Raw genomic sequence first — 25,441 nt, forward strand, 5'->3', positions numbered from 1 at the left:
CTTGATCCGGCCGGGGGAGCCGGTGGTGGCTCGGTCCCGTGATACATGGATGTCCGGGGGCAGGAGTTCCGTCGGGAGACGGAGTGCGGGTGATTCGTGTGGGTCACGCCTGGCGGGCCGGGGCTTAGGCCCTGTCATGCGGGGAGGGAGCAAGCCCTTCGTGTGGCCTGTCCAACACTCCCGTACCCAGGCTGTTGTGACCAGAGCCTTCATTGTGTGGTAACCGATGGCTGACTGACCAAGTTTTCTGCTGACATGAGTGAGACGTGCTGTGACTATGTTTGGCACAGCTGGACTTCCACAGGAGTTGGGTCCCCTCAAGTAAGTGTGTTGTTCCGTGATATGGCCTGGGCCCATGGTGTGTGTTGTGTGAGCATGTGTGTGTGTGTCCACATCCCTTTCCAAACACAGGCAGTGTTCCCTTGATATATTCCTGTTGTTTATGCTTGCTGAGTGGTACTGTGTTCATCTCACAACTTTGACATGGGCTACCAGATGTGTGGGTGCATGACACACTACTGTTAATTGGTGTTTCATAATTGGGATTTGTCAGTTCTGAATGGTGATGATGTTGTCAGACGCTGATGGGACACAGTCAGGGGTCCCCAAGGCACTTGTTTGTTCGCAGTATCATGTAGTTGTCCCTAGGTGATACCTTTCAGTGATTGAGACATGTGTGCGTGTGTGTGACTGCTCCCACTTGTCCGGTTCAGGGCTGCAATGTTTGCATGTGTCAGCATGTGTGCCTTATGGTTCGCCTTGGCTCCTGCATTGTCCTGGGACTGTGGCAGGTATTCTGAAGGTTACGTGAGCTTTGACATCATGGCCATGTACCTCATACTGTGCAGTATGTCTGTCATTCACCAGGGTTGTAAACTATCCTGGTGTGATGAGTCTGTGCACCGTAGTTCCTCCCAACATTACTGTGTTTGTCATGGGTGGATGTGCAATGTCACCTGTCCATGTGTGCTTCACAGATGCACATTGTTGCAGTTCAGGGTGCGTGGTGTTGAGCGTGGACTGATGTAAAAGTTTGCATGGATGGGCCCCTAGCTCCCGTTTGTCCATGGATGACGAGCCATGCTGAGTGATTTGTGTTTGTGTAGATGTGATGTACGTTTGTGGCACAGGACACATGTCTGGTTTTCACAGTTTGTACGACATCTACCTTTGTCATCACAGTGGAGGTGTCATGCATGCTTGTGTCACCTCAATGTCTGGTCCCTGGCAGTTGTGCTGTTGTGTGTCAGTCTCTTGCTGTGTTAGTTTGTGTTCATTCCAGCTCGTGTCACATGTGTCTGTTGTGCTCCCTCTCATCTCACAATGATTGATTGCCCACTAAGGGGGCCCCAATGATGGTTTACTTTTGTATGGCACTGTGTCCACATCTGTGTCACTGTGGTTCAACCCGCCTCATGTGTTGTGTAGTTGCCTGGGGATACTGAGACACACACACACACACACACACATGTTGTGTCTGATGTGCAGTGTGAGGTTGCCTGTTTGTGTTTGTGCATCTGCACCAGTGCATTGGTATTGCTGTTGTGGGCCATTGTCTGGATGCTGTTTTTGTGATTTACCCTGCTGTCCCTGTGAGTCCTATCACATCATTCTGCACATTCATCCTGGTTGTTAGGTCCCATTGCTGGCATGGAATGACCTGACACCTACAGTCTACACAGGTTGTTTGATTAGTGTGTCTATTTTCGAGTTGTGTGTATGCTTTGTGATGGTCACTTCTGCTTTTGTGTCATTATACATTGTATGCATTGTCAGCCCCCATGTGTGGTGCTTGTGTGCACATGGCAGAGAGTATGTTATGTTTTCACAGCACTGTTAGCCTCACCACATCTCTGCGGGTATGGGACACAACCACTAGTTTGCCCCAAAAGTGTTTCATGTGTTGGGACCGGGAATCATACATGATATTTGGCATTTGCAGCTTTGATCATGATGACACTTAACTTTTGGTCACTGTGATGAGGGGGGGTTTAGACCCCATCACCACAATGCTCGACAATTGCTGCAGTTTGGAACCCCACACTTAACTTTTGTTTGACACAGTGAGGGGGTGTTATTTTTACATTGACACAGGGCTATTGTGATGCTTGCCTTGTGTAGGCCACACTCATTTTTTGGTCAAACATGTGATAGTAGTCACATTGTATGTTCGAAGTCATAATTAGGCCTGGGCGGTAAATTCCGTTCCGTTCGCGGAATTTGCGGAATTTGGGTAATTTCGCGTTCCGCGGAGAACGTGAAATTGCCCAAAAATCTGCGTTCCGCGGCTTCGCGAAATTTTTTGCTTGTTCGCGTTCTCAATATGCGTGTTCGCGAGATATTTCACCCCGAGCACGCAAACAGCGATCGCGAACAGGAAAAAAGTATCGCGAACAAGCAATTCCGCGTGTTCGCGGAATTTCTGCGTGTTCGCGGAGATTTTTTACCGTTTCGCGGAGATTTGCGTAACGCGATTACGCGAATTCCGCCCACCCCTAGTCATAATCATTGTTGTGGGCATTTGTCACAGACAACACTCTTTTGGGGGGGATGTATTTTGCTGACATACCTAATGTTGGAGTATGATGGAAGTGTTGTGCATCACCCATCCTATTGGTGGGGGTGGCAGGGGTGATGGGCAACAGGTCCCATATGAGTGGGGGTGGCAGGGGTGATGGGCAACATAGGCCCTATGGGTGGGGGGGCAGTAGTGATGGGCAACAGGTCCCCTATGGCTGGGGGTGGCAGTAGTGTTGGGCAACAGGTCCCCTATGAGTGGGGGTGGCAGGGGTGATGGGCAACAAGTCCCCTGTGAGTGGGGGTGGCAGGGGTGATTGGCAACATAAGCTCTATGAGTGGGGGTGGCAGGGGTGATGGGAAACATAAGCCCTATGAGTGGGGGTGGCAGGGGTGATGGGCAACATAAGCCCTATGAGTGGGGGTGGCAGGAGTGATGGGTAACGGGTCCCCTATGGGTAGGGTTGGCAGTAGTGCTGGGCAACAGGTCCCGTATGAGTAGGGGTAGCAGTAGTGCTGGGCAACGGGTCCCCTATGGGTGGAGGTGGCAGGGGTGATGGGCAACAGGTCCCCTATGTGTGTAGGGGTGGCAGGGGTGATGGGCAACACAAGCCCTATGGGTGGGGGTGGCAGTAGTGCTGGGCAACGGGTCCCCTATGGGTAGGGGTGGCAGTAGTGCTGGGCAACAGGTCCCCTATGGGTGGGGGTGGCAGGGGTGATGGGCAACAAGTCCCCTATGGGTTGGGGTGGCAGGGGTGATGGGCAACAAGCCCAATGAGTGGGGGTGGTGGGCAACAGGTCCCTCAAGGGTGGGGGTGGCAGGGGTGATGGGCAGCAGGTCCCCTATGAGTGAGTGTGGCCGGGGTGATGGGCAACAGGTCCTCTGTGGGTGGGGCTGGCAGGGGTGATGGGCAACAGGTCTCCCAAGGGTGGGGGTGGCAGGGGTGAGGGGCAGCAGGTCCCCTATGAGTGGGGGTGGCAGGGGTGATGGGCAACAGGTCCCCTATGAGTGGGGGTGGCAGGAGTGATGGGCAACATAAGCCGTATGAGTGGGGGTGGCAGGGGTGATGGGCAACAGGTTCCCTATGGGTGGGGTGGCAGGGGTGATGGGCAACAGGTCCCCTATGAGTGGGAGTGGCAGGGGTGATGGGCAACAGGTCCCCTATGGGTGGGGGTGGCAGTAGTGCTGGTCAACATAAGCCTTATGGGTGGGGGTGGCAGGAGTGATGGGCAACATAAGCCCTATGAGTAGGGGTGGCAGTGGTGATGGGCAACAGGTTCCCTATGGGTGGGGGTGGCAGTAGTGTTGGGCAACATAAGCCTTATGGGTGGGGGTGGCAGGAGTGATGGGCAACATAAGCCCTATGAGTGGGGGTGGCAGGGGTGATGGGCAACAGGTCCCCTATGAGTGGGGGTGGCAGTAGTGCTGGGCAACTTAAGCCCTATGAGTGGGATTTGGAGGGGTGAACGCCAATAGGTCGCCTATGGGTGGGGTTGGCAGGGGTGATGGACAACAGATCCCATATAAGTGGGGGTGGCAGGGTTGATGGGCAACATAGGCCCTATGGGTGGGGGTGGCAGTAGTGATGGGCAACAGGTCCCCTATGGGTGGGGGTGGCAGTAGTGTTGGGCAACAGGTCCCCTATGAGTGGGATTTGGAGGGGTGAACGCCAATAGGTCGCCTATGGGTGGGGGTGGCAGGGGTGATGGACAACAGATCCCATATAAGTGGGGGTGGCAGGGTTGATGGGCAACATAGGCCCTATGGGTGGGGGTGGCAGTAGTGATGGGCAACAGGTCCCCTATGGGTGGGGGTGGCAGTAGTGTTGGGCAACAGGTCCCCTATGAGTGGGGGTGGCAGGGGTGATTGGCAACATAAGCTCTATGAGTGGGGGTGGCAGGGGTGATGGGCAACAAAAGCCCTATGAGTGGGGGTGGCAGGAGTGATGGGCAACATAAGCCCTATGAGTGAGGGTGGCAGGAGTGATGGGTAACAGGTCCCCTATCGGTAGGGGTGGCAGTAGTGCTGGGCAACAGGTCCCCTATGGGTAGGGGTGGCAGTAGTGCTGGGCAACAGGTCCCCTATGGGTGGAGGTGGCAGGGGTGCTGGGCAACAGGTCCCCTATGGGTAGGGGTGGCAGTAGTGCTGGGCAACAGGTCTCCTATTGGTGGGGGTGGCAGGGGTGATGGGCAACAGGTCCCCTATGGGTTGGTGTGGCAGGGGTGATGGGCAACAAGCCCAATGAGTGGGGGTGGCAGGGGTGATGCGCAACAGGTCTCCTAAGGGTGGGGGTGGCAGGGGTGATGGGCAGCAGGTCCCCTATGAGTGGGGGTGGCAGGGGTGATGGGCAACAGGTCCTCTATGGGTGGGGGTGGCAGGTGTGATGGGCAACAGGTCCCCCAAGGGTGGGGGTGGCATGGGTGATGGGCATCAAGTCCCCTATGAGTGGGGGAGGCAGGGGTGATGGGCAACAGGTCCCCTATGGGTGGGGGTGGCAGGGGTGGTGGGCAACATGAGCCCAATGAGTGGTTGTGGCAGGAGTGATGGGCAACATAAGCTGTATGAGTGGGGGTGGCAGGGGTGATGGGCAACAGGTTCCCTATGGGTGGGGGTGGCAGGGGTGATGGGTAACAGGTCCCCTATGGGTGGGGGTGGCAGTAGTGCTGGGCAACATAAGCCTTATGGGTGGGGGTGGCAGGAGTGATGGGAAACATGAGCCCTATGAGTGGGGGTGGCAGGGGTGATGGGCAACAGGTTCCATATGGGTGGGGGTGGCAGTAGTGTTGGGCAACATAAGCCTTATGGGTGGGGGTGGCAGGAGTGATGGGCAACATAAGCCCTATGAGTGGGGGTGGCAGGGGTGATGGACAACAGGTCCCCTATGGGTGGGGGTGGCAGTAGTGCTCGGCAACCTAAGCCCTATGGGTGGGAGTGGCAGGGGTGATGGGCAACAGGTCCCCTATGGGTGGGGGTGGCAGGGGTGATGGGCAACATAAGCCCAATGAGTGGGGGTGGCAGGAGTGATGGGCAACATAAGCCCTATGAGTGGGGTTGGCAGGGTTGATGCTAACAGGTCCCTATGGGTGGGGGTGGCAGGGGTGATGGGCTACAGGTCCCCTATGGGTGGGGTGGCAGTAGTGCTGGGCAACATAAGCCCTATGGGTAGGGGTGGCAGTAGTGCTGGGCAACATAAGCCCTATGGGTGGGGGTGGCAGGAGTGCTGGGCAACAGGTCCCCTATGGGTGGGGGTGGCAGGAGTGATGGACAACAGGTCCCCTATGGGTGGGCGTGGCAGGAGTGATGGGCAACAGGTCCCCTATGGGTGGGGGTGGCAGTAGTGTTGGGCAACAGGTCCCCTATGAGTGGGGGTGGCAGGGGTGATTGGCAACATAAGCTCTATGAGTGGGGGTGGCAGGGGTGATGGGCAACATAAGCCCTATGAGTGGGGGTGGCAGGAGTGATGGGCAACATAAGCCCTATGAGTGGGGGTGGCAGGGGTGATGGGAAACAGGTCCCCTATGAATGGGGGTGGCAGGGGTGATGAGCAACAGGTCCCCTATGGGTGGGGGTGGCAGTAGTGCTGGGCAACATAAGCCCTATGGGTGGGGGTGGCAGGGCTGATGAGCAACAGGTCCCCTATTGGTGGGGGTGGCAGGGGTGATGGGCAACATAAACCCTATGAGTGGGGGTGGCAGGGGTGATGGGCAACAGGTCCCCTATGGGTAGGGGTGGCAGGGGTGATGGGCAACATGTTCCCTATGGGTGGGGGTGGCAATAGTGCTGGGCAACATAAGCCCTATGGGTGGGGGTGGCCGGAGTGATGGGCAACATAAGCCCTATGAGTGGAGGTGGCAGGGGTGATGGGCAACAGGTCCCCTATGGGTTGGGTGGCAGTAGTGCTGGGCAACATAAGCCCTATGGGGGAGGGTGGCAGTAGTGCTGGGCAACATAAGCCCTATGGGTGGGGGGGCAGGAGTGAATGGCAACATAAGCCCTATGAGTGGGGGTGGCAGGGGTGATGGGCAACAGGTCCCCTATGGGTGGGGGTGGCAGGGGTGATGGGCAACATAACCCCTATGGGTAGGGGTGGCAGTGGTGCTGGGCAACATAAGCCCTATGGGTGGGGCTGGCAGGAGTGCTGGGCAACAGGTCCCCTATGGGTGGTGGTGGCAGGGGTGATGGACAACAGGTTCCATATGGGTTGGGGTTGCAGTAGTGCTGGGTAACATAAGCCAGATGGGAGGAAGTGGCAGTAGTGCTGGGCAACATAAGCCCTATGGGTGGGGGTGGCAGGAGTGATGGACAACATAAGCCCTATGAGTGGGGGTGGCAGGGGTGATGGGCAACAGGTCTCCTATGGGTGGGGGTGGCAGTAGTGCTGGGCAACATAAGCCATATGGGTGGGGGTGGCAGGGCTGATAAGCAACAGGTCCCCTATGGGTGGTGGAGGCAGGGGTGATGGGCAACAGGTCCCCTATGGGTGGGGGTGGCAGTAGTGCTGGGCAACATAAGCAATATGGGTGGGGGTGGCAGGGCTGATGAGCAACAGGTCCCCTATAGGTGGGGGTGGCAGGGGTGATGGGCAACATAAACCCTATGAGTGGGGGTGGCAGGGGTGATGGGCAACAAGTCCCCTATGGGTAGGGGTGGCAGGGGTGATGGGCAACAGGTTCTCTATGGGTGGGGGTGGCAGTAGTGCTGGGCAACATAAGCCCTATTGTTGGGGGTGGCAGGAATGATGGGCAACATAAGCCCTATGAGTGGAGGTGGCAGGGGTGATGGGCAACAGGTCGCCTATGGGTGGGGGTGGCAGTAGTTCTGGGCAACATAGGCCCTATGGGTGGGGGTGGCAGTAGTGCTGGGCAACATAAGCCCTATGGGTGGGGTTGGCGGGAGTGAATGGCAACATAAGCCCTACGAGTGGGGGTGGCAGGGGGGATGGGCAACAGGTCCCCTATGGGTGGGGGTGGTAGGGGTGATGGGCAGCAGGTCACCTATGGGAGGGGGTGGCAGTAGTGCTGGGCAACATAAGCTCTATTGGTGGGGGTGGCAGGGGTGATGGGCAACAGGTCCCCTATGGGTGGGGGTGGCAGGGGTGATGGGCAACGTAAGCCCAATAAGTGGGGGTGGCAGGAGAGATGGGCAACATAAGCCCTATGAGTGGGGGTGGCCGGAGTGATGGGCAACAGGTCCCCTATGGGTGGGGGTGGCAGGAGTGATGGGCAACAGGTCCCTTATGGGTGGGAGTGGCAGGGGTGATTGGCAACAGGTCCCCTATGGGTGGGGGTGGCAGTAGTGCTGGACAACATAAGCCCTATGGGTGGGGGTGGCAGTAGTGCTGGGCAACATAAGCCCTATGGGTGGGGGTGGCAAGAGTGCTGGGCAATAGGTCCCCTATGGGTGGGGGTAGGAGGAGTGATGGACAACATAAGCCCTATGGGTGGGGGTGGCAGGAGTGCAGGGCAACAGGTCCCCTATGGGTGGGGGTGGCAGTAGTGCTGGGCAACAAAAGCCCTATGGGTGGGGGTGGCAGAAGTGATGGGCAACAAAAACCCTATGGGTGGGGGTGGTAGTGGTGCTGGCCATGCAACCCCTATGGTGGCCTGTTGCTAGTGGCCAGGATATGGATCCCCTGTGTGAGTGTGACATTTGGTGGGTATGTGTCATTTGTTTGTGTCGTGGGTGTCTGACATACCGTCTGCGCCATCCGCATCTGTTCCTGATCCGGTAATAAATGTAGAGAACTTGTTTAACCTGCGTGATGGGATTCATGATGTGTTCATCTCGTACACGCTGCTTGTTGCTCCTTCTCGTACCAGTTGCAAGCTGGTCCGTCTCGTAGCCGTGGATTGAGTTGTGGCACGAATCGTAGCTGATATGCTTCTTTTCCGGGCACTGTGACGTGTCGTACGTGGCGACTCGTCCGGCGCGTAGGAAGTACGCATCGTACATGTCAGGGCAGAAACTGCTATGGATTTGCTTCCGGGCGACTCGGTTCAGCGTTCTGAGGCACAGCTCGGACGGAGAATGAAGCTTGAATCACAGCCTACATGTCGGTCGTATTTTTGGCAGTTATGCGCTTCGTACTTCATCAACAGTACGGACCGGCTACGGGTACGTGTCAGTCGCAAGGTAAGGCTACGAACAGCTCTCGGAGCGCTGTCCGACCCGGATCGGAATCGACCCCTAGATGTTGAGGAAAACACCCTACTACATAAATTAGAGGACTGGGCGTAATGAGAAAATGTAATTCCTTTTTGCCCTTTCGGTGCATCGGACGGCCTGGAGCTGTCCGACGTACCAGTGCTCATGAGTGTCTGATGGCCCCCGGCCACCCACGCACATGCCACAGGAAAACTATCTGGTGCCCGCACCAGAGGGATTCCTGTTTTGTTCAAACACCCTTGCGAGCTGGGGAAGAGCTTCTCCAGCTCCAGATGGTGTTTTGATTATTTCTCCGAAATGACCATCAGCGCGCATGTCACACTGCTGTTATTTCGGAGAAACTGAAACTCAGGTTCAGTTTCACTGCCACTGTGCTCAGAGGGCTATCTCAGCCCCCTGAACACCGAGGCAGACATGATAGGTATCATTGGAAAGGGGAGAATCTCCCTTTTCTAATAGTACCCATCCCTAGTGGATCCATGCTAGGGGATCGCCTCAGGAGGGCGATCCCAAGCTGGGATCAAACCACTAGGCACCAGGGAGGGGGGGCGGCCCCTTGGGCAAGGGCTTTTGTTCCCACATTACTTTGGGCACAGACAGTCTTTTTGCCCCTCCTGGGGGAAGATTGGGCAATAGCCCCCAATCTACCCCCTAGCAGGACAGAAAGCAGACTAGGCACCAGGGATTGCGTTTTGCGCTTGTAGGGGTTGGAGCTGCCCAAAATTGGCATGCCTATGCCCCCTCCCCAAATTACAGTCTTTCTGCCCCCCCGGGAGACAGATGGGGCAATAGCCCACAATCTACCCCCCCCCGGGGGCAGAAAGTGCACTAGGCCCCAGCGATTCTCTGTGTGCGGGTCCCAGCAGAGTTAGGCAGGACACAGCAGAGTGGATTTAAGATCAGTACTTTGAACAGGTACAGACATAGAAGAGCCAGTCGCTGAAACCATGATCTATTATGTGATGGATTTAACCCAGATATCTTGACTTGAGGTGAATGTTTTGATTTGTTCTGCATTCCATCCATCAATTGTGTGTCTTTTGCTTTCAGGAACAATTATATGTCGTTTTTTCAGCAACACCTATGGTTCCCCTACACCAGGTATTTGGATATAGTATATACCGAAATCAGGCAAACACTGTATGTAAAATACCTGCTGGGTATTTTGTTAACTAGGGATGAATTCACTCATATCCACAGGTTCTGACTTATGTGACTGTAGTTTAGGAAGGTTAGAACACTAACCCATTGTCTTTTGCTCTTTAAAAAATATGGCTCTGCATGGGGACGATGGATTCTTCCTCTTTTCAAAATTCATGAGGTTAGATGTTGTTAATTCAGTGGCGACATTTTTACAGGTTGCTAGGCCCCATCTGAGAGAGCTGCCCACTTTGTAAGGCATCAGCTCATACAGAGGTCCAGCAGACAATTAAACATGCTTCATAATGCACTGTGCAGTTATTGCTGTTCAAATTGTATGACCTCCCAACATTTTCTTGTAATATGGCCTGAGACAGTTGATAAATTAACTAATTGTTTTTATTGGATAGGAGTTTGGGTGCGCAAATGCTATTATACCGCTAGACAGATGCTGTTTATGTTTTCAGACACGTTAATCAATCATTTTTACTGTTTTGGAACCTAGCGCTTAATGAGTTTTAAGCAGATTGTACTGCACATATCTTTTAGGAAGTAAGAGTCTGACTGAACCATATATGTTTTAAAAATGTTATGGAATTGTATTTTTATTGACATCTGATGAATTAGTTGAGTGCTTGAACTGTATGTATTGCTTGCACTTTTTACGCAAATTCCACCCACCCCTAGTTTTGATTATTTCTCCGAAATGACCGTCAGCGCGCATGTTGCATTGAAGTCATTTCGGGGAAACTGAAACTCAGTTTCACTGCCTCAGTGCTCAGAGGGCTATCTCAGCCCCCTGAGCTCCGAGGCGGACGGGACGGGTATCATTGGAAAGGGGAGAATCGATGAAATTGGCTTATGTCGTGTTCTTGATGAGAGGAGTGGATGGCCCAGCAGGAGCATTAGAAACCTGGGAAAGTGCCGTAATACCTTGCATGCTGATCAGAAAGTTTCTGAGTAGAAGAGTGGTGAATAAATGGAGTGAATAACAACGGAAAATAAAGTGATTTAGCAATGAAGATAATAAGAAAATGTACTGTAAATGCAATTCCCTGTGCCAGTGGTCAGGGGCAGAAAGTTGTCCCAAGTGTTGGAGGTCAGTCAAACACGTGCCTGTTGGGCTGGGCACGACACCATTGAGCACGCTACGTCACAAAGGACTTTAAAAAATTTGGGCGAATTGTGTAAAGAAAGTTGTCGCAACCCGCATATATATAATGTTTATGAAAGTTGTAGGATCACCAGACCACCACAAGTTTCTACCACCCAGCGTTCCCCCATCTCTCCAGATAAAATTGGTACCTCACTTGCATGGGTGGGCCAAGTTCCTGCGACAGGCAAGGGCCCAAAATGTATTTAGGGGACATCAAAATTACCCATCACAAAACAATCTGGTTTTGCAAGGGGATCACCAGGGTTTTTGGCCACGGGCTCGGCGGCCATCTTGGGCAACTACCAAACTGACCCATTTCTGAAAACTATACATCCAGGGGAATCTAGTGAGGTATGGCTTGTGTGGGCCCCCAACATTTTCTTACCCAAAATTCCCTGCAAACCTCAAATTTAGCTGAAAATAACACATGTTTCTCAAATTTCTGTGTGGGAAAGTTGTGAGATCATTGGACTGACACAAATTTCCTAAAACCCAGGGTTCCTCAAGGTCTCCTGATAAAAATGGCACTTCACTCGCATGGGTGGGCCAAGTCCCCGTGACAGGCAAGGGCCCAAAATGTATTGAGGACCCATCAAATTTATTGATCACAAAACAACCTGGTTTTGCAAGGTGGTCACCTGGGTTTTTGGCCAAGGGCTCGGCCGCCAACTTGGGAAAATACCAAACCCACCAAGTTCTGAAAACTAGACACCCTTCAGAATCCAGCAAGGTATGGCTTGTGTGGGTCCCCCAACATGTTCCTACCCAGAACACCTGCAAACCTCAGATTTTGCTGAAAAATCAAATTTTTCTCAAATTTCTGTGTGGGAAAGTTCTAGAATCTGCATGGATCCTCAAATTTTCAACCACCCAGCATTTCCCCAGGTCTCCCGATAACAATGGTACCTCACTCGTGTAGGTTGGTCAAGTACCCGCGACAGGCAAGTGCCCAAAACCTATTGAGGCGACATCAAAATTACCTATCAGAAAACAACCTGGTTTTGCAAGGAGGGCACCTGGGTTTTTGGCCCCGGGCTCTGCGGTCATACTAGGAAACTACCAGACCCAAAAAATTTTGGAAAACTAGACACCCGGGTGAGTCCAGCGAGGTATGGCTTGTATGCATACCCCAAAGTTTCCCTACCCAGAATCCCCTGCAAACCTCAAATTTAGCTGAACAAATCAAATTTTTCTCAAATTTCTGTGTGGGCAAGTTCTGGGATCAGCATGGATCCACAAATTTCCTACCACCCAGAATTCCCCCAGGTCTTCCAATAAAAATGGTACCTCACTCACGTGGGTGGGTCAAGTACCCGTAACAGGCGAGGGCCCAAAACTTATTGAGGCAACATCAAAATTACATATCACAAAACAACCTGGTTTTGCAAGAGAGGGTCACCTCAGTTTTTAGCCCCGGGCTCAACGGCCATCCTAGGAAACTACCAAACCCACACTTTTCTGAAAACTAGACACCCAGGGAAGTCCAGCGAGGAATGGCTTGCAAGGATCCCCCAACATTTTCCTACCCAGAATCCCCTGCAAACCTCAAATTTAGCTGAAAAACCACATTTTCCACATATGTTTGTGTGTAATCACCATGCAGGCACAAATGTCCTACCCCACAGCGTTTCCCTCAGACTCCCATGTAAAATGATACCTCACTTGTATGGGTGGGGCAAAGGCCTGTGACTGGGAAGAACCTAAAACATAGGGATCAAGGGTATAGAACCGAGAATTTGAAGCGCTACATTTAAAAAAAGCAATACGTTTTTAGCCAATTCGGCATTGACACCCACACAAGTGAGGTATCATTTTACTCTGGAGACAGAGGGGAACGCTGTGGGGGAGGACATTTGTGCAGGCAAAGTTTGAGGTTTGCAAGGCATTCTGGGTAACAGAACATGGTGAGAGCCAGACAAATCACCCCATACTAGATTTCCCTCGGTGTTTAATCTTAAAAATCTATATTTTTGCTAGGTTTCCCTAGGTGCCGGCAGAGCTAGGTTTCAAAATCTACAGCTAGGCACTATGCAAAAAAGGGTCAGTTTTCACTGAAAATGTGGTGTGTCCACATTGCGTTTTGGACCGTTTCCTGTCACGGGCACCAGGTCTACCCACACAAGTGAGGTACCATTTTTATCGGGAGACTTAGGGAACAAAAGAATTGTAGAGTAACTGTTATGACCTCTATAATTTCGATTCATTTCTGCCTTCCAAATGAAAGACAATGTGTAAAAAAAAATCACTTTGAAAAATGTCCTATAATTCTCATGCTAGTATGGGTACTCACCATTTTGGAAATGTGCAAATAGCTACTGTTTCTAAACTCTATATTTTGTTCTGATTTCAGAAATACATAGGTATCTTTCATGCCAATTTTTCACTGTATATATTTTCCCAAATTAACTGCTATATACCCGGTACAGAATAAAAAAAACATTGCAAGAAACTGCTCAGGTATTGGCTCTGGGTTCGTCGGGTTCTTGGTGAACCTACATATCCTACATATCCCCACAATCAGAAAGGTCCTGTGGATGTAACGGTATACTGCTTTTAAACATCTGTCTTAATTAGAAGAAGTTACAGGTGAAAATTTTGGCACAAATGGTGTTTTTTTTTAACTCAATTCCAATTTTTCCTATTTTGAACTGTTAGTTTCTATAACGAAACCTTGAAGGATCTACACAAAGGACCCCTTGCTGAGTTTTTAATTTTGGGTACTATTCTAAAATGTATAGCTTTTGAGGATCCATTATTGCTTTCATACCCATTTCTACCATTAACTGGAAGAAGGTTAGAAGCACAACAAATATTAAAAATAGGCTATGTCCCAGTAAAATGCCAAAACTGTGTAAAAAATGTTGGTTTTCTGACAAAAGTCATTCAGTTCCTGAAAGCTGGCGAAATTATGATTTCAGCCCCACAAACCCTTTGTTGATACCTTTTGCAGGGAAAAAAACAGAAGCTTTCATTTGCAGCCCTTTTTTCCCATGTTCCAACAAACAAACTACAATATTTAGCTGTATTTTGGCTAATTTATGGGTCCCCTTCAGGGAAATTCACAAACCCTGGCTACCTTTTGAATCCCTTTCATGCTGGAAGAAAAGGAGGACAATTTGGCGTGGATACCGTATGGGGTCAAAAGGTTACAGGGGCCTAAGCGCGAACTTCCCCAAATAGCCAAAAAAGGCTTATTACAGGGGGAAAAGGCCTAGCAGCGAAGGGGTTAATTATACAGGATTTAAACAAAAATCATAAATATAGTTGCCTTGTCTTGCATGGTTCACTGTTTCTTTCTTTGTGCCCGCTCACCTCTCTTCACATGTTTTATAGACTACTCTGCAGCCTTGGACAGAGTGGACAGAAATAAACTCTGGGTTAAGCTTGCAAATAGTGGAATATCATTCACTCGTTTACTGAATGTAATCATCTCTCTTTGATATGCACGTGGGTCTGCTTCATGGTAGGAAAATAAAAAACATTCACAAGCCAAATACCAGTCAATCTTGGTCCAAAGCAGGACCACATTAAGCCCCAAAGACAAACCCAACAAATTGATCATACAGGCTGCCGATTAGACAAAACCAAGGAGATGGTTTCTCTGAAATATAAGAACAACCCAAGCAGTATTGGGGGTTTGAGTGCAACAGTAGCTAAAGTGTTAGATAATGGAAAAATAAAGTTTACTATTCTCGCTCCGTCAGTGCAACAGTAGGGAAAGTGTTGGATAGCGGAGGGGTAAAAATTACTATTCCCACTCCAGTGAGTGCAACAATAGGGATATTGTTGGATAATGTAGGGTGATAGTGGAGGGGTAAAAACTACTGTCCCCACTCCAATAAGTGTATCAATAGGGAAAGTGTGGGATAGTGGAGAGGTAAAAATTACCATTTGCACTCCAATGAGTGCAACAGTAGGGAACGTTTTGGATAGCGGAGGGGTACAAAATTACAATTCCCACTCCAGTGAGTGCAACAGTAGGGAAAGTGTTTGATAGTAGCGGGATAAAATGTAACATTTCCACTCCAGTCAGTACAACAGTAAGGACAATTTTGGATGGCAAAGGGGTAGCAATTAATATTCCCGCTCCAGTCAGTTGAAAATTAAAAACAAACACAATATTAACAACAAAACAAAAAAAATATATATATATAACTATGTAAAAAACTAAAATACAAATATATATAATTTTAAAAGTAAAAAAATAATAACAGATTATAACATTAAATACATATGACTAATACCTTCAAATATTATATTAAATCAAATAAAAAATAATTTCCGAACAAATAAATATATTTAATTGAAAAATATTTAGAGACAACAACATTAATTGTTAAATATATTTAAGTTTTTTCTTTCCTACGCTATAACACCACACAATTTAAAATCCACATCTAAATTTAAAAAATAATGTACTTCCATAATTAACATAATTAATTCTCAATTAAAGAAAAATTATTAGTAAAAAAACAAATTGAAACTCATAAAAATTAAATCATTTTCCACACTTTGATAATGATAATGATAATAACATTTGTAAAGCGCAACAAATACCCGTAGGTGTCCTGGTGCTATCTAGATCCTCTGAGACTGCTAGCGGCAAAAGACAAAAATTGAAAGACCGGCTCATTGTGAAAAAAGCCACGTTTTTAGCCCTTTCCGAAAGGACAAGAGATCCATAGTGTTTCTTAAGTGGAATGGCAAAGCGTTCCAAGCTTTTGCTGCACCGGGAATTAAGCTTTTGCCACCCTATCAGGCTTTATTTATGCGCGGCACCAAGACCAGCTTGGCTCCTTTTGACTGCAGTGTTCTTTCAGGAATATACCATCTGTGCTTTAGATAATCTGGTCCTATGCCATGGAGGGCCTTAAAAACCAGGCATAGAGCCTTAATGCGTACTTGACTTTTAACTGGAAGCCAATGCAATTTCTTAATATCATTGGAAACCGAGGAAAATCTTGATACTCCTGTAAGTAGTCTGACTGCAGCATTCTGTAACATCTGCAATTTATTAAAGGATCTTTGTTGAACATTTTACACCTTTAATCCCCAAAATATCAATAAATAAATTAATATCGATAATCAACTAATTATTAATTAATTAAACATAAATGCAGTACATTCTCCACTGGTTGTGCTTTCGAAAGGTGCGCCCAGTGCAGTCCAGGAAAATGCACTGCATTATGGTGAAAGTTCTGCCCCCAGGGCAGCTGGGAACTCTTGCTGACCTGGCGGCAGCTCATTCATGTGAAAAACAGATCAGCTGCTTTAAAGCTGCTCCATGTTTTCATAGTGCGGGCGGCAACCCTGTACTTTTAAAGGGGATTGGAGATCCCCTTCCAGGCTAGTGCAGTGTGGGACTGCACCCGCCTGCAAGGCGATGTGTGGGGGTTCATGAGAGCACCTTCTCCCCCACCAGAGCGCTGCAATCAGGGGGCACACTGACAGAGTGCCACCTTTTAGGCGGCACACTGTCAGTGCGCCTCTTGAGATCTTCTTTGCGTCTGTGCTTGCATCTGTAATACAGCGCAAAGGCAGAGGAACTCCCTCTTTTGCATTGGGGTCACACCCCCATGCAAATATGGGAATGCCCTCCTGAGGGAGTGCTGGTGCTGTATGTGCACCATCGCTCTCAGTAATACAAGTGTCTGCAGCCTCTTCTGTAATATCAAAGGGCCTAGGTGCTGTGCAAAGCGTGCACAAACATCATTGCACCCCCAGGGCACTTCTTTAATACGGCCCCATGCCTGCATAACTAACAAGCACAGTAAAGGATCTAAGCTTGAACCCAAATACTTTAACAACCACTTTTGTCTTGTGTCTGGCTATTAAATTCATCTTTTAAAGAAACAGGTCTTGAGGAGGTGGAGTTGGACAAGGACCAAGGGCTGCCTATGCAAACAAAATTGTAAAATCTTACGAGGGACTGAAAATGCATTCATACTTAAAAGCTGCCTTAAATAGGGAATGCAGAAATGAAATTCTTCAAGGAAGACTTATTATTCTTCCTATCAATGAGCTTACAGGAAACTGGAAAACCATACCTGCTATAACTAATTGCAGGTTTTGCAAATACAAGAATCTATGCTATGGCTGCTTTGCTTCCGCCTCAAATGTTTGTCAGCAATGCATGTCACACTTTGTTAAAACCACTGTTTTCAAAATATGGAATATCAACCTGCAAAGAAGCCACGGACTACTGTCTGAGAACTGGGCCATACTGGGAACACAAACCAGCCGTGGCATTGACTCAGGCTGGCCATGGGTGGGAGGGGGAGGGGTTTGGGGGTGGTGCACGTGTAAAACACTTCACCTTATTTTGTTACAAATAGCGATATTGTGGCCCCTGTAACAAAAACACCCCCCAGGTGTCCAAAATCGGCCCTGCTGAGAACCAGTATTCCAACGGACTGTACTCTTGAAATAAATTTTATGTATGAAACATTAATAGATTAACAGTTTGGCTGTTAACAATTAAGGGGCGATTCCGATCGTGGAAAAATTTCTCCCGTACGAATTGTATCCGGATTTTTTCCGTACGAATCGTACAAGTAGCGTACAAACTGCCAAGTACGATTTGCATGGGAAAAACTCCATACGAATCACATCGGGAAAATTTCCCCACACGTCCTCGGGTCGGAAAATGTGTCCGACACATCCCCGGACGATTTACCGTACGAATCGGAAAAATAAAGTCCGACCGCGCAAGTACGATCACTCCCGTCCTTTCGATTTTACAACTGTATGGAAAAAACACCGTACGGACCGAACTCCCATAGCAACCATGGAGACATGTGCCCGCATACGCGCCGAACACCCCACCACAGACCCCGCATGTACGCGCAAAATGCCCCCGGCCGCGGATGTATGCGCCGAACCCCCACCAGTGTATGTATGGAGCGTACCCCCACCCGTGTATGCATGGAGCGTACCAACTCCCCACCCGTGTATGTACGGACCATACCCACACCCCACCCGTGTATGTACGGACCGTACCCCCACCCGTGTATGTACGGACCATACCCCCACCCCACCAGTGTATGTACGGACCGTACCCCCACCCCACCAGTGTATGTACGGACCGTACCCCCACCCCACCAGTGTATGTACGGACCGTAACCCCACCCGTGTATGTACAGACCGTACCCCCACCCGTGTATGTACGGACTGTACTCCCACCCCACCAGTGTATGTACGGACCGTACCCCCACCCCACCAGTGTATGTACGGACTGTACCCCCACCCCACCAGTGTATGTACGGACCGTACCCCCACCCATGTATGTATGGACCGTACCCCCACCCGTGTATGCATGGAGCGTACCAACTCCCCACCCGTGTATGTACAGACCGTACCCACACCCCACCAGTGTATGTACGGACCGTACCCCCACCAGTGTATGTACGGACCGTACCCCCACCCGTGTATGTATGGACCGTACCCACACCCCACCAGTGTATGTATGGAGCGTACCCCCACCCGTGTATGTACGGACCGTACCCACACCCCACCAGTGTATGTACGGACCGTACCCCACCCGTGTATGTACGGACCGTACCCCCACCCTTGTATGTACAGACCATACCCACACCCCACCAGTGTATGTACGGACCGTACCCCCACCAGTGTATGTACGGACCGTACCCCCACCCGTGTATGTACGGACCGTACCCACACCCCACCAGTGTATGTATGGAGCGTACCCCCACCCGTGTATGTACGGACCGTACCCACACCCCACCAGTGTATGTACGGACCGTACCCCACCCGTGTATGTACGGACCGTACCCCCACCCTTGTATGTACAGACCGTACCCACACCCCACCAGTGTATGTACGGACCGTACCCCCACCAGTGTATGTACGGACCGTACCCCCACCCGTGTATGTACGGACCGTACCCACACCCCACCAGTGTATGTATGGAGCATACCCCCACCCGTGTATGTACAGACCGTACCCCCACCCATGTATGTACGGACCGTACCCCCACCCGTGTATGCATGGAGCGTACCAAGTCCCCACCCATGTATGAATGGAGCGTACCCCCACCCGTGTATGTACGGACTGTACCCCCATCCCACCAGTGTATGTACGGACCATACCCCCACCCCACCAGTGTATGTACGGACCGTACCCTCACCGTGTATGTACGGACCGTACCCCCACCCCACCAGTGTATGTACGGACCATACCCCCACCCCACCAGTGTATGTACAGACCGTACCCCCACCCATGTATGTACGGACCGTACCCCCACCCGTGTATGCATGGAGCGTACCAACTCCCCACCCGTGTATGTACAGACCTTACCCACACCCCACCAGTGTATGTATGGAGCGCACCCCCACCCGTGTATGTACGGTACCCCTACCCCACCAGTGTATGTACGGACTGTACCCCCACCCGTGTATGCACAGACCGTACCCCCACCCGTGTATGCATGGAGAGTACCAACTCCCCACCCGTGTATGAATGGAGCGTACCCCCACCCGTGTATGTACGGACCGTACCCACACCCCACCAGTGTATGTATGGAGCGTACCCCCACCCGTGTATGTATGGACCATACCCCCACCGGTGTATGTACGGACCGTACCCACACCCCACCAGTGTATGTACGGACCCTACACCCAGCCCCCCCTGTATGTACGGTGCGAAACACCACCACCGATGGACGGAGCAGACCAACACCCTGCCCGTGTTCGTACGCACCCTACCCCAGGCCCACACACCAGCACCCTCACCCAACATCGCGCATGCACGAGTCGTACTAAGCCATGGCAAAGGACAGCACTGTACAACAACATGGCCCATGTACGCACCGTACAGACGCAAAAAACACTCGTACTGAACCAGGACAAACCAAGAAAACACAAGGAGAGTCAATTTGATGCACATAACACCACAAAACATATCCAACAAGGCCAAATACATCCTATACACTGACCTGCAACTGACAAACAGCTAAACAGAGGCCCAAACCACTACCACTCCTTATAACACACCCACCCAAAGTTCAAACACAGCCACACCCACAAATGGACCAATAAAAAGGCCCAGCACACACAAACCATGATCCTTTGCAACAGATCCCCTACTGCCAGACCACAGAGACAACGCAGTGCACCATACTACATACATCAATACACCTTACACTTGCACTCCTTCACACAACCACCATCACAAACACACCCTCATCACATTCACACACACACACCTGCACAACCACACTCACACAACCATCCACACCCACATCCCCACAACCATCCACACCCACACCCCACACCATGCCCACTAACAAGAATCCAAAGTTCACAAAGGAGGAGCTGGAGGTCCTTGTCGACGAAATCGTCAGAGTCGAGCCACAGCTCTTTGGAACATTGGTAAGACGGACCAGCATAGCCGAAAAATCTGCCATGTGGGAGAGGATAGTCAATTCTGTGAATGCTGTTGGGGCCACCAGAAGGACCAGGCATGAGTGCCAAGCCAGGTGGTACGATCTGCGGTGGACGGTCCGCCGCAAAATGACGGACGACCTCAACCAGGCCAACATCACTGGAGGAGGTCCGGCCCGCAGACAGGTACACTACCATCCCTGGGAGGAGAAGGTGATGGCCACGCTGCCGCCGGTGGGAGTAGACGGACTAGAAGGAGTCCGAGAGCCTGGTGAGTACACAAACAACTCACCTCACATGGGGTGAACGCCATATACAACCCAAATAACAATCATGCACGCAACCCCCCCCCAAAGCCTGCACCGTACACAACCACACTCCAAAAACACACACATGCCACTAGCGCCTCCATGCCCCAAGCAAGGCCATGCCAAGTCACAGGCCACACAAAACACCAACACAAGACAGGATGTCCCCGATGCCAGGAGGGTGGGCCTCAAAACTAACATAGAGCAACTCTGAAGCACACAACAATGCCCTCAGCCCATATGACTTAGGGCACAGCCATACAAACAGTGTGTCCCCACACAGTACTGTTTTGCCTGCTAATGGTGGCCGCGTTGCAGGACGACATGGGTATGAAGGCACAATTTGCACATAACAGCAGCTAATGAAGATGCATCACACTGAAAGAGTGTCAGCGCACACCACTACAGCAGCAGGGCAGACTCAGACACTCCGCCCAATGGGTGCCCGCAGAGAAGAAACAAACCCACATGAACAAGCCAATGGCCTTTGAAAGACCTGCAAACTGTGTGTGCCCAGGAAGCTGGGCTGAGGTGACAGAGGGTGACACACAGAGGGAGGGAGAGGGGCAGAGAGAGGGACAGAGACAGAGGTGGACACAGGTAGACAGACAGAGGGAGGGAGGAGGCTGACAGGGGGAGGGAGAAAGGGAGACGGACAGAGGGAGGAGGCTGACAGAGGGAGGGAGAAAGGGAGACGGACAGAGGTAGGAGGCTGACAAAGGGAGGGAGAAAAGGAGACAGAGGGAGACGGACAGTGGGAGGAGGCTGACAGAGGGAGGGAGAAAGGGAGACGGACAGAGGGAGGAGGCTGACAGAGGGAGGGAGAAAGGGAGACAGAGGGAGACGGACAGTGGGAGGAGGCTGACAGAGGGAGGGAGAAAGGGAGACGGACAGAGGGAGGAGGCTGACAGAGGGAGGGAGAAAGGGAGACGAACAGAGGGAGGAGGCTGACAGAGGGAGGGAGAAAGGGAGACAGAGGGAGACGGACAGAGGGAGGAGGCTGACAGAGGGAGGGAGAAAGGGAGACAGAGGGAGACGGACAGTGGGAGGAGGCTGACAGAGGAAGGGAGAAAGGGAGAAAGGGAGACGGACAGAGGGAGGAGGCTGACAGAGGGAGGGAGAAAGGGAGACGGACAGAGGGAGGAGGCTGACAGAGGGAGGGAGAAAGGGAGACGGACAGAGGGAGGAGGATGACAGAGGGAGGGAGAAAGGGAGACGGACAGAGGGAGGAGGCCGACAGAGGGAGGGAGAAAGGGAGACGGACAGAGGGAGGAGGCTGACAGAGGGAGGGAGAAAGGGAGACAGACAGAGGGAGGAGGCTGACAGAGGGAGGGAGAAAGGGAGACAGAGGGAGATGGACAGTGGGAGGAGGCTGACAGAGGGAGGGAGAAAGGGAGACGGACAGAGGGAGGAGGCTGACAGAGGGAGGGAGAAAGGGAGACAGAGGGAGACGGACAGAGGGAGGAGGCTGTCAGAGGGAGGGGGAAAGGGAGACAGAGGGAGACGGACAGTGGGAGGAGGCTGACAGAGGGAGGGAGAAAGGAAGACGGACAGAGGGAGGAGGCTGACAGAGGAAGGGAGAAAGGGAGACGGACAGAGGGAGGAGGCTGACAGAGGGAGGGAGAAAGGGAGACGGACAGAGGGAGGAGGCTGACAGAGGGAGGGAGAAAGGGAGACGGACAGAGGGAGGAGGCCGACAGAGGGAGGGAGAAAGGGAGACGGACAGAGGGATGAGGCTGACAGAGGGAGGGAGAAAGGGAGACGGACAGAGGGAGGAGGCTGACAGAGGGAGGGAGAAAGGGAGACAGAGGGAAACGGACAGAGGGAGGAGGCTGACAGAGGGAGGGAGAAAGGGAGACAGAGGGAGACGGACAGTGGGAGGAGGCTGACAGAGGGAGGGAGAAAGGAAGACAGAGGGAGACGGACAGTGGGAGGAGGCTGACAGAGGGAGGGAGGAAGGGAGACGGACAGAGGGAGGAGGCTGACAGAGGGAGGGAGAAAGGGAGACGGACAGAGGGAGGAGGCTGACAAAGGGAGGGAGAAAGGGAGACAGACAGAGGGAGGAGGCTGACAGAGGGAGTTAGAATGGGAGACTGTTGGACCCGGCCTCGTAGTATGGCCCGACGTGCCCCCGCACCACCGCATCCTGGTACCTGCATCCCCAAGCACACGGCCCAGCCGACCCTCCCCACCAGGACACACGCACCCGACCCGGACATCCCCGTCCATGGCCTCTCTCCTTTCGGCCACCCCGGGCCCGCGTGCCCACTTCATGCACCAAGATGGCCGCCCGGCCCCAGCGCGACCCGGGCCTAGAGGCGCCACTCCGGCTGGAGGACATCACGCTTCCAGGGGATGAGAGAGGGAGGAGCAGTTTCTATCGCACCTCTGAACTCCCCTGGGACGATGGGTTTCGATCGGCCCTCCGGCCTCCCTGAGGGCTGGCTCCATGACTGCTGGGTGTCTGGGACTCCTCCCGACCCGGCCCTGAAAGGATCAAAAGACAATGACAGGAAATCCCGACAAGCGACCCCCAGGTGACAAGACCCCTGCCTGCACAGACTCCGGACATCAAAGAGGGGTCGACCTATAACAAGGGGTGCTCTGGGTTTGTCCGGCAGATTCGACGCTGGAACAACGAGAGCCTGCCGACGTGGTCGCGGCTCCTGGAACTTGGACCCTCCTGAGCCCTGCTGAGTGACTCGCGGCTCCCTGAAGATCGTAAGACCTCCGAACTTGTACCTGAGCCTGCTGAGTGACTCGCGGCTCCTTGAAGATCGTAAGACCTCCGAACTTGTACCTGAGCCTGCTGAGTGACTCGCGGCTCCCTGAAGAATCGTAAGACCTCCGAACTTATACCTGAGCCCGCTGAGTGACTCGCGGCTCCGACAGACTCTCACGGTCCCGCCGGACCCCGACTACGACACGTATCCCCCAGCTCGAGGATTGTGAGCTGTGCGCCGGATACGTCCCTGCCTTGAACCTTGGCCAGAGACTGTCCCGCTACCCCCTATCCCTTCCGAGACTCTTTGAGCCCGTGCTCTCCTTGTACATATTTACAGTGATAACCTAATTGATAAAGATTGATTTCTAAGAACACACGGTGTGGTCACTCTGTGTCGGGTGGTGCCAGAAGTACGATCCTAGATACGAGATTCCTCCCCCTGGGGAGTCTCCCGCCAGTGCCCGGCTACGATACTTCGAGGGTGGGTCTCAGGGTAGTCAGGACCCCTTCCGGGCTCCTCTGAGGTCGCCGTCTAACATTGGTGGCAAGCGATGGGATTCGGGCCCATCACCTAGAGATCGTACCGTGAACGACGGACGCACTACCGACAAAGATGGCGGAAGGAAGCGCCATGAGCCCCGCAGAAACCAACGCCAACAGGGTGTTCCAGGTGGAGCATCTAGAAGAATACACACACAAAGAGCTAAAGCAATTTTGCAAAGAACTTAAAATCGCTACCACCGGTCTCAACACTAAAGAAGATTTGCAGAAAGCACTGAAAACTTGGGTGGATACCGGGGCCTCCCGCCCGGAAGGCACGGGGGAGCGCCCCCACGAAGCCGAACCCCCCCAAAGTGAAAGCAGCAGCAATCAGGTGCGAGGCATCGTACCAGACGGGGGCCTATCCCCGGAAGAACTCGCGGACAGAGAGAGAACTCGTAATCATGAACTCGAGTTAGCCAAACTCAAAATCGAGGGCGAATTGAAGTTAGCGGAAAAAAAGCTAGCAGTAGAGCAAATGCGTGTACAAGGCGAACTGGAAGAAAAAAAGCTCCAACGGGAGCACGAAGGAAGGAAGCTCCAACTGGAGCATGAACGCAGCTTGAAGGAACTCGAGCTCAAGGCCAGAAACGAGGAAGGGAGGCCCCCGGGAAACCGAGAGACGGCCTCCCCAGCGGAACAGAAGGTCCACATCCCCAAGGACGTGGTCAAAGAATATTATAAAAACGATGACATTCAACAATGGTTCCGGGCCTACGAGGTCGCCATGACCTCCCATCGGGTCCCGCAGAAGGACTGGGGGGCGGGGTTGTGGGGGCGGTTTCTGAGCGAAGGAAGGGACACCCTGCTCGACCTACCCCTCTCCCTGCAGACCTCCTACAGCCACATGAAAGAGGCTCTACTCACAAGGTACGGCCTCACCCCCGAGATGTACCGTCAGCGATTCCGGGACTGCAGGAAGATCCCGGGCACCACCTGGGTGGAGTATGTAAACTTTTTCAGTCGGGCCTTCGATGGGTGGATCAAGGGCAGCAAAGTCACCACCCTTGCCGAACTCACCGACCTCATGTTGTGGGAACACCTGGCTGCAAACTGCTTCATAGAACTACATCAGCATCTGCTTGACAGCAAGCTCACAGATCCCCGGAAGCTGGCTGTGGAGGCCGACCGCTGGACCAACACCCGGGTCTCCCGGGGCATGGTAGGAGAGTACCCCCGAGCCAGTCAGGGACCACCCCGCCAGAGAGGGGGAGGGAACCAGGGAGGGCCGAGAGAGTCCCAGCCTAGCCCCCCGAAAACACAACCTCCACCTTTCCCGGCGCCCCCCCACCAGTGACAGGGCCCCCTGGGAGACGGGGACACCGGGTGACCGTCACGTGTTTCCGTTGCCAGAAACCCGGGCACTACGCCAATGACCCAGAGTGCCCCATGGCCACCCAAGTCTCCCCTACCACCCCTGCGAGACAGATAGCCAACGTAGCCCTGGGGGAGGAGGTTGAGGAAACCGAGGAGTGGGAACCCGCAGCG

This window comes from Triturus cristatus, chromosome 7 (assembly GCF_964204655.1).
Source record: "Triturus cristatus chromosome 7, aTriCri1.1, whole genome shotgun sequence".
NCBI lineage: Eukaryota > Metazoa > Chordata > Amphibia > Caudata > Salamandridae > Triturus > Triturus cristatus.